The 12,640-nt window shown below is 44.3% G+C and overlaps 3 non-coding genes across 3 annotated transcripts; 1 reads left to right on the top strand and 2 right to left on the bottom strand.

The window, feature by feature from the left end:
- Positions 1-4,639: 4,639 nt before the first annotated feature.
- trnap-ugg (transfer RNA proline (anticodon UGG)) lies at positions 4,640-4,711 on the bottom strand. The gene has a single exon. It is a non-coding gene; the product is annotated as a tRNA-Pro (tRNA).
- A 3,728-nt stretch (positions 4,712-8,439) lies between these two features.
- trnad-guc (transfer RNA aspartic acid (anticodon GUC)) lies at positions 8,440-8,511 on the bottom strand. Its single transcript has one exon. It is a non-coding gene; the product is annotated as a tRNA-Asp (tRNA).
- Positions 8,512-10,834: 2,323 nt separating this feature from the next.
- trnaq-uug (transfer RNA glutamine (anticodon UUG)) lies at positions 10,835-10,906 on the top strand. The gene has a single exon. It is a non-coding gene; the product is annotated as a tRNA-Gln (tRNA).
- The last annotated feature ends 1,734 nt before the right edge of the window (positions 10,907-12,640 follow it).

The following is a 12,640-nucleotide window of genomic DNA, read 5'->3' as shown; positions in this document are numbered from 1 at the left end:
CCGAGTAGCTTCTTCAGTTCTGCAGTGACAATTCCTTCCTTCCTGATGTGATGTTGCTCCTTCTTCTTCTCCTCTGAGCTGGTCGGTACAGTTTGAGCTCTGTGCTGCAGCCATTGCGACAGCCATCGCACCTCAGAGTGATCCAGCAGTGCCTCATGTTCAGCAGCATACAGTGAGCAGCTTTAATCTCTGGATTGACAGACTTTATCTGCACAGTAACTTGCAGAACAGAAAGTCTTCCAAAATATCTCCTTTCCAGGGATAGCACACCAAAACTATCAACTGAGCAGCACTGGAGATGCTCTGCTCTGTTGATTCATCCAACTGAAAGGAACATTTCTTACATGATCGCAGTCTATCCAGCAGCTGTGCCTGAATGTCAGCTGAGAGATCTTCTGTTCTCCTCCTCACCATGTCATTTGAAAAAGGTACAACTTTCAGTTTATTAGCTGCCTCTGTGCCAAGCAAAAGCTCACACCAGTCAGATCTCTGTCCACCTGTACGGTCACAAATCCGGGGGCAGAGACGCTGTTTTCCGGGATGTCTGGGTGCAGTCCTTTTTTTCTAGCTCTGGACAGGAGCTGTATCCACCCTGAAGGACGGCGCCACAGGAAGTTAAAAGGCACTTTGACTCTGGTGGGACTCGAACCCACAACCTTTAAATCACTTCTCCTGTGTTTAACTAGAAGTCCAATGCGCAGTGGGATAGCAGGGTTGTCCAATAACCGGAAGGTTGGTGGTTCGATCCCAACTCCTCCCTAGTCACTGTTGTGTGTTCTTGGGCAAGACACTTCACCCTAGCCTGTGGCGCGCCTTGCTAGTCATTGTATGACACTGCTTGTGCAGCAGCCGTAACGAATTTCCCTCTGGGATTAATACAGTATCTAAAATAAATAAAAAAAAAAAATTTACTGCTGTGAGAGCCGACAGAGACACGAACACTTGTGGGAAGAGCAGAGGTGGGGGGCTCAGTGTACTGTGTTGTTGTCAGGACTTGGAACTGTTAGCCTGCGGCCATATTACTTGCCGAGGGAGCTAAGTCATGTGATCGTGCTCTGTGTTTACGCCCCACCGAGCGCGGACGCATCAGCTGCCTGTGAGAAGATACACACAGTAACAGCAAGACTGCAGACAAAGCACCCCGAGGCGTTTATGGTTCTGGTTCACCTGCAGCCACAGTACACCCCCCTGGTCAAAAGGATGTCTAAAACCACACGTTCAATCAGGAAGTGGTCAGCTGAGGCAGAGGATGGTCTGAGGGACTGCTTTGACACCACTGACTGGGATGTAATGCTAAAAACACATGTTGAGGACATAGGGGAGCAGACTCACTGCACTCAAAAAACTGATTCAAGCCCCTCTTAGAGGTGAAACATTATTATTTTGTTTGTCTTATGAAAATGTTATTAATTCCAACAATACCCAAATATGTTTAGCAGATGTAACATAAATATATATTTGCTTTGACTCCCGTGGCCCTCTCAAACCGAATGAGTTCAACTAGCAGAGCAAGAGCATGCGTAGGAGATCAGCCTCTGTCCTACCCGTCATCTGCCTCTGCTTGAAACTACTGTTGGTAAGTTTTCTGTCTTCTATTTAGTAAGTTTATTATCTTTATGTGAAACAATGTGCATGCCTTAAGATAAATGGACCTTGAGTTTAGGAAGAAGTGTCAGTCATTGTTCATGTTGGGGTAGACAGGCTACAAGCAGCTAAGATTAGTTAGCATTCGTTGTAGCTAACGTCTATGGTCGCGTCATATAGCTGTCAGAGGTAAGTGGTGAACACGGTTAGTACTTGGAGTTTTCTACACAGGCACGTTGAATTCATCCTTAACACACTGAGAGCACAGCTCGCCGCCAGCTAAAGCAATCCAAAAGTGCTTGGCTTTACTTTTGTAGTGTAGCTGGCAGGCTAACGTTAGCCCAGAGCTAACGCTCTGTGTTAGCCTAAGCAGCACTTGTATGCAGGGGTACAGCCAGTGCTTAAGTGTAGTTAATGTGAAACAATACAGTCGCGATTTATTGAAGTGAAGCAGTCGGCATATTTTCGCAATATATTTTATTTTTTATATATTTTTTGTCTGCTGGTGGGTGCCTGCTCCCCTGCGTGTGTGTCTGTGCTGCTGGGTGTGCATCGGGCTGGAACTGCGCCGTACATGACAGACAGCAGGGGAGACCTGTAAACGTGCTGAAATGACTTTGTTTAGTAAAAGGAAAAGGTATAAACGTGTTCTATTGTAAGGGGACCACCTGCATGCAGATGTACTTTAATACGTGGATTAGGCTACTACTAAATCCATAGGCGTCGCTACCATTATATCAGAGGGGGACGTGCCCCCCCCACATTTTAAAACGGCCCGTTTGGACCCCCCCACATTTAGTGAGTAGGAAACTCCACCTAATGCTGTCTCGATTGCTCGTGAAAAACTCTGTTCCACTAAGTTCGTAAGAGAATAACCTCACCACTGAAATCCACTCCATGTTTTCCTGGTTACCACAGCGCTGCAATACCGTTACTATAGTAACGGACCTAACAAAGCCAGTGGCTTTCTTCGAGCGAGCGTAAAACACCGTAAAGAGAACCGTCAGTGCTGGTCGAAGCTGGAGGAGGTAACGTCAGTGTCATCCCACAAAGTCCAGCTCATGCTGAAGCCTGACTGTTTGTCACATGGCCCCAGGTGACGTTAGGTTGATGTTAAAGAAACTTAGAAAAGTTGGGAGGAAGCTGCTGTTTACTTCCAGTTACAGTAGATGGTATTATTTGTCTGATGACATGTTGTTGCCTTTTCTGCTGCCTCCCCACACACAATGGACATGAGGAGATTCTAACAAAGACACGGAGAGTTAGAGTTGTTTTCAGCATTAACCCATGTTGTAATGAGGCCATGTTAGCTCCTGTTAGCCTGCTAGCTTCAGCCTCGCCGAGCCAGTGCACAGCCACCTGCTCCTATTCTTATCAGCAAGAATAAAACACATGTGATGGACCGTCAGGACACAGTGGAGCATTATATGAACAGGGAAACACTGATGTAGCAGATGAGGCAGGGCATCATTATAAACACATCCACAAGGTTTGTTGTGAATTCAGCAGTTTTATAAGCAAATAAAAATAAGGACATGCATCTTTTTGTAAGTTAGTATTTTTAGTGTTTCAGTATTATCTGCATTAAGCAGTTTGGTTCATTTTTCTATGGGATTTGCCAGTTTTTTGTCTCTGTAAATGAGAGAAGGCCTCAGATATGGAGGCTGTTAGTGTAGTAGCACCAGTATGTTTGACAAAACTGTTGTTTCACTTGTAATTAGTTTGTCACCGAGTTTTTGTTGAATCTGTCTCTGAAATAGTCATTAAGTGTTTACTTCTGTAGGTAAAATAGTTTAACAACCTGTTAAAATCCACAGGAAATCTCAACTACTTCATATTATTACTATATATACTGATTAGGGTTGGGCGATATTGGCAAAAAAATTAATCACGATTAATTGTGGCATTTAGCCGATAACGATTAATTTGACGATTAATTGATGACAGTTGCACTTACATGTTTTTGACTCTAAATTGGCACAGTGTTCTAGCATGATACCGACAAATCATCAGTCAAGTTAACTACTTCATTCTAACAGGCTAAGCTGGTGATTAGGCACCAACCAGCCATGGAAATATGTATTGATAATATTGAGGCACAAACTGCTTCAAAATAATAATGAAGCAAACATTTAAAGTAACTTTGTCCTTCAAATGTTTTTATCTTAAGGTCACAAAGCATGTCAACATTAAAATTAAACAGACAAATAGACAAACAAAGTTCAGAAAAGTCACATCAGTGATTATTAAAGTTAAAACATGTGTCTGCGCAAATGAACCTGTGACTGGAATATGTCCCACACTAGTGCATGTTTTCACTCAGACTGTAGAACAGCAGCAGAAAAAACAAACAAATAAACAAACCGGACAATTTCACATTTAAATGTGTGTCTGTGCAAATCAACCTACGTTACGTTCTTCCAGCGCTTCGTTTGGTCGTAAGCAGCACAATGACTAAACGTACCGCGGATTCTCGGCTGAGTGGAATTCTTTCCAATATCTGCTGGAGGAGACTTCGCTGTTGTAATGTTTCCTATCTTGCTGTGGAGTCCGTAAATAAAGATCGGAGTTTATTCATTTGATACGAGCAAAAATTCAATTAATTATTAATTAATTGGTAATTAATTAATTAATGTAAAATGAAAACTCACATTTCTTTATAGCCATTCAATTCTGTGTGAGAGTAACTACAACTAACAATACTGTTTTGTGCTACTACTGTTTTCAAGGTGAATGATGACTTCTTGCAGATCACCACAAAGCCGCTGCATTGAAGTTCATGGCCCAGCTGAGTTGACATTCCTTATTATTGCCGAGGGGATCACTGGCTTAAAATGTCTACGTGCAGCCTCTACTTTCACTCCTGCCTTACAGCCCCTGTACTTCTTCCTCAGCTCTCCCTGGACATTGGTCCTCAGTGCAGTGCAGTTCTAGAATGATTGCTTCTAAGAGTTTGAGCAGACAGCTGTTTACAGGGACTAAGTTGGAATATGAACTTATGTGCTGTAAATGTAAACATGAAGCAGCCATCCTATCTACTGAAGTTCAAAGATGAGGGCTCGTCCGGGATTTGAACCCGGGACCTCTCGCACCCAAAGCGAGAATCATACCCCTAGACCAACGAGCCATGTGTGACAGCTTTTTTTTCATGTTTCAGTCAGTGGAAGAACAACACAAAGCACATGTTCTTCTTAGTTTGACATTGGTAAAGTTATGAACAAAGATTTCTGGTTAGGAATATAAAGCCGCTGCATTGAAGTTCATGGCCCAGCTGAACCACTTCTCAAAGAAGCTTCTGTAAGTTTCCCAGAACAAAGGAGGAACTTCAATATTAATGAAAGATTCACATGTTTATGTGATGCTCAGGATCAACATGAGTGTTGTGTGTTTGTGTTTTTTAACCCTATAGGAGGGCAGCTTACACGTTGTGAAGACAGGAGCCCAGCGATGTGGGGGTTTCATCCAACTTAATTTGGTATATTGAAATGCAAAGGTTTATGTCCTGGAGGAATGTTATGCACCTTACTGTTTCTATTTCTGCTGCATTTATTGGATGGAAAATTCAATTTAATTGAGTTCAGCTGATACATGACCTCATCAGGTGACTGCTGCTATGACCTAAGATAAGATAAGAGATAAGATAAGATAAAACTTTATTAATCCCGAAGGAAATTCTTGTGCCAGAGGTATCAAGTTACATTAAATGCAGTTAAGTACAGAGTATAAGTGTCACTATAATCCAAAATAAGAGTACAGTACGCAGTATGAGCACAATATATGATACATGGATACAAATATGGAGATGTAAGGTGCTAAGTAAACATAAATATAGACCAGTGGAGGGAATGACAGTGATGCCTGACATGATTATCTAGCGCTTCTCCCTACAGAAAGGGGAGGAGTTATACAGTCTGATGGCCACTGGCAGGAAGGACCTCCTGTGGCGTTCTGTGCTGCTCCTCGGTAGTCTCAGTCTACCGCTGAATGTGCTCCTGTAGGACAGCAGTGTGTCGTGCAGGGGGTGAGACGTGTTGTTACGAATACTGAGGAGCTTCCTCAGTATCCTCCTCTCCGTCACCTCCACCACAGACTCCAGCTCCACTCCCAGCACCGAGCCAGCCTTCCTAATGAGCTTGTTGAGTCTGTTGGTGTCGGCCGTCTTCATCCTGCTGCCCCAGCACACTACAGCGTAGAAGATGACGCTGGAGACCACCGAGTGGTAAAACATCTGCAGCATGGTCTGGCAGACGTTAAAGGACCTGAGTCTCCTCAGTAGATACAGGCGACTCTGTCCCTTCCTGTATATTGCCTCTGTGTTTGTGGACCAGTCCAGTTTGTGGTCAATGTGGACACCCAGGTATTTGTAGCTGTCCACAATGTCCACGTTGGTACCCTTGATGCTGACCGGGTTTGGGAGTGTCTGGTGCTTCCTGAAGTCCACCACCAGCTCTCTTGTCTTTGTGACATTCAGTTGCAGGTGGTTCTGTCTGCACCACTCCACGAAGCTGTCCACCACACTCATATACTCCGCCTCCCGACCTCTGCTGGTACAGCCCACAATGGCAGAGTCATCCGAGAACTTCTGCAGGTGGCAGGACTGTGAGCAGTGTCTGAAGTCCGATGTATAGAGTGTGAACAGGAATGGAGACAGTACCGTGCCCTGGGGTGCCCCCGTGCTGCTCACTATCGTGTCCGAGACGGTGTTCCTCAGCCTCACAAATTGTGGTCGACCTGTAAGATAGTTAGTGATCCAGGTGACCAGTGGGGTCTCTACCTGCATGTCCAGGAGCTTCATATTCAAAAGGGCAGGCTGCACGGTGTTAAACGCACTGGAAAAATCAAAGAACATGATTCTAACAGTGTTACCTGCCTCCTCCAAGTAGGTGTGTGCTCTGTGCAGCAGGTAGATGATGGCGTCCTCCACTCCAATACGGGGCTGGTAAGCAAACTGCAGGGGGTCCAGCGATGGTTCCACAACAGCACGCAGGTGTTTCAGGACCAGCCTCTCCAGAGACTTCATCACATGTGAAGTCAGAGCAACTGGTCTGTAGTCGCTGTGTGTGCTTGGATGTTTGGTCTTGGGCACAGGAACAAGGCATGTTGTCTTCCACAGGGCAGGGACAGTCATCAGGCCCAGACTCAGGGAGAAGATGTGCTGGAAGACCCCACACAGCTGTGTGGCACAGTCCCTGAGAACTCTGGGGCTGAGTCCATCCGGTCCTGCAGCTTTTCCCGGTCGTAGGCGACTGAACTCCCTCCTCACATCTTCTGTGGTGATGGCAACTGTGGACACAGAAGAGCAGAGAGAGAGATCTGATGGGGGAGGGTGGGGGGTTGTTAATGGAAGGTGGGGTAAGGGGGGCAGGGTGATGTTATTGATGGGAAGGTGAAACTGGTTAGTATGGTTAGGGGGAGGGGAGGAGGAGGTACATTGTTGTTATAGACAAGTGTTAATGGTGCATCACAGGGAGGGGGAGGGTGGTCAGGGAGTGGACTATTAAACCTGTTGAAAAACAGGTTCAGCTGGTTGGCCTCCTGCAGATCTCCATCCATCAGCTGGTCAGAGATCCTATTGTGGCCGGTGATGGTTCGCATGCCACTCCATACCTCCCTCAAGTTGTTCCGGGCAAGTTGGCTCTCCAGCTTCCTCCTGTAGCTCTCCTTGCCCTCTCCAATCTTCTCCCTCACCTCTGCCTGGGCCCTCCTCATCTCCTCTCTGTCTCCACTCAAGAAGGCTGTCTTCTTTCTGTTGAGTGATGCCTTGATGTCCTTTGTTGGTTGTCAGCATTCCTTCCATTCCATTGCAGCAGCATGAAAACAAGGTCCTGAGCAGCATAACAATAGATAAAGTAGAAATAAAGACTATGTACAGAGCAACCATAAGATATGCAGATATACAGATGAGAAATGTACAGAGATGTATTATGTCCTGTTATGATATCATGAAAAACTCTGAGTATTACACTGTAGGTGAGGATGTTATTGTCAACTATGCCTGTTGACATGACAAAAACTGAAAGAAAACTAGAAAGTGGTAAGTGCTCTTGTTTCAAATGTGATGTGCACTGTACCACTGAAGCTCGTCTGTGAAGTGTAGTGCCTCGGTGTGTATGTCACAGTGATGTTAACAGAAGTCAGATAGGTCTGTTAACACATATAAAAACAACATGCTGAACAACAGCATAGATGTGAAGGTGAATATATGTCCCCTCACATGTTCCTCAGTTAAAAGAGTCATTGCCGGGAATCGAACCCAGGCCTCCCGCGTGGCAGGCGAGAATTCTACCACTGAACCACCAATGCTGTGAAAAGCTGACATCTAGTGGTGCCATCGCAGGTTGCAGCCTCCTCATTCCAAAATCAATCCCTCCTCCACATAAAGTCAAAAGTTATAAATTCACCTCATTACATGAGCGGTTGTGTGTAATGACGCGGCTCACCAGCAGAGGGCGTGTGACGGAGCAACAAGCAGAAACTACAGAGGAGAAGAGACACAACAAAGATCAGAACAGACACACTCAGCTCTTCTCTCTGAGACCATGATGATACCGTCACATATCATCACTGCACATGTTTTTGGCTGCACGTCTGGAAATGAGAGGAGACAGAACATTATCATACATGTTGCATAAGTAAAGTCACATGACATGCACCACTGTAAATAAAGGAAACCACATATTTTTAAGACACTTAGAGCATAGAGCCCAAGAAATAATATAATCTAAAGCTCACAAGACACAAGTCGAACAGAACAGAACAGAACAAATACTTTATTTATCCCAAACTGGGAAATGTTTTCTATTGCAGCAGCAATGTACAGGGTCAGTATCATCCTATCTGCTGGTAAAAGTCTTTCTCCCCGTCGGGGAATCGAACCCCGGTCTTCCGCGTGACAGGCGGAGATACTATCCACTATACTAACGAGGAATGCTGACAACCACCATCTGTCATAGCAGCAGCCACCTGGTGCGGTCATGTGTCAGCTGGGGTGTGACGGAGTGGCTACGTCAGTAACTGTGGGCAGACTGCAGGTGTGTGTGCACCCAGACACACACAGGTCCCAGCTGAGAGCAGCCGGACCTTCCTGTCCTCCTGTCCATCACTGTCCAAGGTGAACCGACACCACCAGACCACAGGGCCATTATTTATTTAGCAGGAAAGAAGAAGATGCTCTGCAGCATTCAGGTGTGTTAACACAGTGCAGAGAGGAAGACATGAACAATGGTGTCAGAGCAGCAGCTGTTGCTGCATCAACCTGGAAATCAAACTGTTTATATATATGCACAAACTGTACGTTCATAAGTCACATGACATGCACACTGTAAATAAAAAGGAAACCACATATTTTTAAGACTCTTAGAACACAGACAGAAGTATGAATTATATATGGTTACAATCAAAAATAATTGAATGCAAATAAATGATTTTGTGAAATTTAAATCAAAACCTAAAAACACCAGAATCAGCAAATCACATGTTTGCATTACAGTGGTCCCTCCTATAACCAGTTCACCTCTCACCTTGTTTTTCTCTTACAGCTCATTGAGTTCTGGTCCGGATAGTCCGTAGACCAGTGTCAGTCCATCTCCAGAATGCAGAATGCTGCTGAAAACAGGTTTGATCTTTGGTTTCATTCTGTAATACTGGACTTATTTCCTACGAAGGTTTGAACTCTGACAGTGTTTAAACAGGGAGAACGGAGTTTAAAGTGTGCAGTGAGGGGTTCACAGCCTTAAAGCATCTAGAATAATCAAACATGGAGCTGACTACTTCCAGAGCTCCGCTGTCATGGCTCTGCAGGAGGCCAGCACCTGGTCGGCCTGTTCGAGGACACCAACCTGTGCGCCATCCACGCCAAGAGGCTCACCATCACGCCCAAAGACATCCAGCTGGCCCGCTGCATCCACGGAGAGAGAGCTTGAAGTGTCCGCGGCTCCTCAAACCACAGCGGCTCTTTAAGAGCCACCTCAGTGTCCTCTAAAGAGCGGCTCCTCATCCTCTGCCTCTGCTGCTCATCACTCTGTCTGATGCACAGAATAATCAGTCTCTTCTGAAATAAATATCATCTTTTATCTTTTGTAAGATGCAGTGTAATAATACACATGTTGAACTCTTCAAGATGAATAATGGTCCGTCTCAGGGACATTTATTTATTGGTTGGTTCAAGGATGTAATATCAAACTGACACCGAGGAATATTTAACAGGAAACTATAATAAATGTTTTACAATAAATACATAATATCATTTATAAATAGCTTTAATAAGTATAGGTTTATTATGTGTAAAGGCATGATGACCTATGGAATGATAACACTAAAAAACTCTGCTGCTCCAGGAACGGTACAGGCGGTGACTCCTGCAGTCCGCCATCAGACTCATCTCCACTGTGATCTGCTTGTAAATGTCTAACACAGCAACATTTAAACTTTGCCTTGTTGGTCCTATCATGAGCTACATATTTACAATAAATGTGTTTAGTGTTGGTGGAAGCAACAATACTCCAGATGACCAGAACATGTTTTAAAATGACATTAACAGTGAGAAATGTAGGTAGAAAATAATCATTTGTACACATCAAATATTTAGTAGAAAAATCCCTGAATGTGCTTTTACTCAGTCTGCAAATGCAGCTGTCACCTTAAGAAGAGTTTAACAGCAACTCACTGTACACACCTGAACACAGATCTTGCAGTGTGAGCAGGTTTTGGATGCACTTAACCCTCAGGCGACACTGTGGTCCAGTGGGTATTTTTGCCTCTTTACCCGGCACCATTGTATCTGTGTTGGTGCATATGGCACAGTTTGTGTAACAGAGACTCTCTCTAGACACATTGTCCAGTGTTATATGGTTTTGCAGTGTTTCCACTTGAAAGGATGACTCTTTGTGACTGAAGGTCAACTGGACTCCACTCAGTCATCGCTTTATTTCTGCTTTGCTTTATTGAATCTTGTAGTGTCAGAATCAGGTTCAGATCAGATCAGATCAGGTGAAAAACCTCAAAAAAACATACCAACAAATGTTCAGAATTGAAAGATGAAAGTGACAGTGCATATTTTAGCAGCTAGCTTAGCACGCTATGCAGGTAAGTGCACTTTAAATTAAGGACTGTATTTTAACAGTTTGCCACTAATGTCATCCAGAGTGGAATCCAGAGTCTGAGAATGTATGACTTGCTTTGCACATATCTTTACCAATGTCAAACTGCTGACAGTCAGCCAGGTAGAGGAGGAGAAGATCCACAAGAAGCAGGTTCCATGGTGTAATGGTTAGCACTCTGGACTTTGACTCAAGCGATCTGAGTTCAAATCTCAGTGGAACCTTTTGTTTGGACAGTAATACTGGTGTCCTTTCTACTCTCTCTAAAAATTCAGGGCTCACTTTGCAGATTTCCAGTCAGCATGTTGTAACTGAATAACTATCAGAGTGTATCAGAAGGAGAAGTTACATAAAGATAGAATTTAAATCTCTCTCCTGAATGACACATTAATCTAGGATTAATAAGGAGTATAAAAGTAGCTGAAGACATAATTTATTAAAGTATTATAACAAATACCTCCTTTATAGGGCTGTCTTGATAACTGCCTCTCATTTCCACCTGTTGTCTGTTCCATTTGCACAACAGCAGCTGAAACTGATTCACAATCAGTGTTGATCCTAACTGGACAGGCTGGTTTCACACAAGTGTGGCTGACTTTTTGGGGCAATATTATAACAAATACTTATGAGACATTATTATATAAAAGAAAGATCAGTGCATCATGACTTCAGCTCCATTCAAAGCTTTAGGAGGCTTCATGGCCTCCATCACTCCATAAGACTGTTCCATCTGTTCTGCATCTCTGATATGTGCTGGGACGTGGTCGCTTGGATGTTTCACTGCAGCTCATCTAGTAATAATGTGTAACACATATATGAACATCAAGCTGATCATGTCATGCTAAACTGAGTCCTTGGAAGAGCAGAAGCTGTGAACAGACCTCATGGAGCAATGGTAGCACGTCTGAGTCCAGATCAGAAGGTTGCATGTTCAAATCATGTCAGGGTCACTGGTTTTATGTAATTTAGTCCTCTTTCTGTTCACACCAGGTCCACTAGAGCTCTCAGACTCCTCCACTGCACTGAATTCTGGGTAGTTTTCACTTGAAGCAGAATGTCGGCTTTCTCCTGTGTTTTCTGGGTAAATTACTGCACATTCAGGGAAAATAGAGTTAGAGTTAAACAGAGCAAAAAATCCTGAGTCATCGATCTGCGTTCGTTTAGAGGGCCGAAAGGGAGCAAGTGTGAAAACACCCTAAATTTGAATCTTAAGTGGGACCAACACTCCCCCGAGTAGCTTCTTCAGTTCTGCAGTGACAATGTTCTTTATCAGCCAGTTGTTGTCTTTGTCTTGTTGTCTGTGGGTCTTGTTTTTGGCCTTGATGAGAGCCCAGCTGGGATAGCCACAGGTTTGCAGGGCCTTCCTGATGTGATGTTGCTCCTTCTTCTTCTCCTCTGAGCTGGTCGGTACAGTTTTACAGTCTCTGTGCTGCAGCCATTGCGACAGCCATCGCCCCTCAGAGTGATCCTCATGTTCAGCAGCATACAGTGAGCAGCTTTAATCTCTGGATTGACAGACTACATCTGCGCAATAACTTGCAGAACAGAAAGTCTTCCAAAATATCTCCTTTCCAGGGATAGCACACCAAAACTATCAACTGAGCAGCACTGGAGATGCTCTGCTCTGTCGATTCATTCAACTGAAAGGAACATTTCTTACATGATCGCAGTCTATCCAGCAGCTGTGCCTGAATGTCAGCTGAGAGATCTTCTGTTCTCCTCCTCACCATGTCATCTGAAAAAGGTACAACTTTCAGTTTATTAGCTGCCTCTGTGCCAATAAGCAGCAGCATTCCAGAATAGTCATCAGTATTCTGGAATTATACGTAGAATTCAGGAGTAACAGTCAGTATTCTGGCAAGTCAGCAGTCCAGAAGGGAAGCTAACATCAGCAGTGGCTCAGTGGTAGAGCAGGGTGGAGAAACCAAACAACTACTCCAAAAACTGGCCTTCAATGT

This window comes from Parambassis ranga, unplaced genomic scaffold (genome assembly GCF_900634625.1).
Source record: "Parambassis ranga unplaced genomic scaffold, fParRan2.1 scaffold_63_arrow_ctg1, whole genome shotgun sequence".
NCBI lineage: Eukaryota > Metazoa > Chordata > Actinopteri > Ambassidae > Parambassis > Parambassis ranga.
The sequence above is the reverse complement of the archived record's forward strand: the minus strand, read 5'-3'. Positions and strand labels throughout refer to the sequence as shown.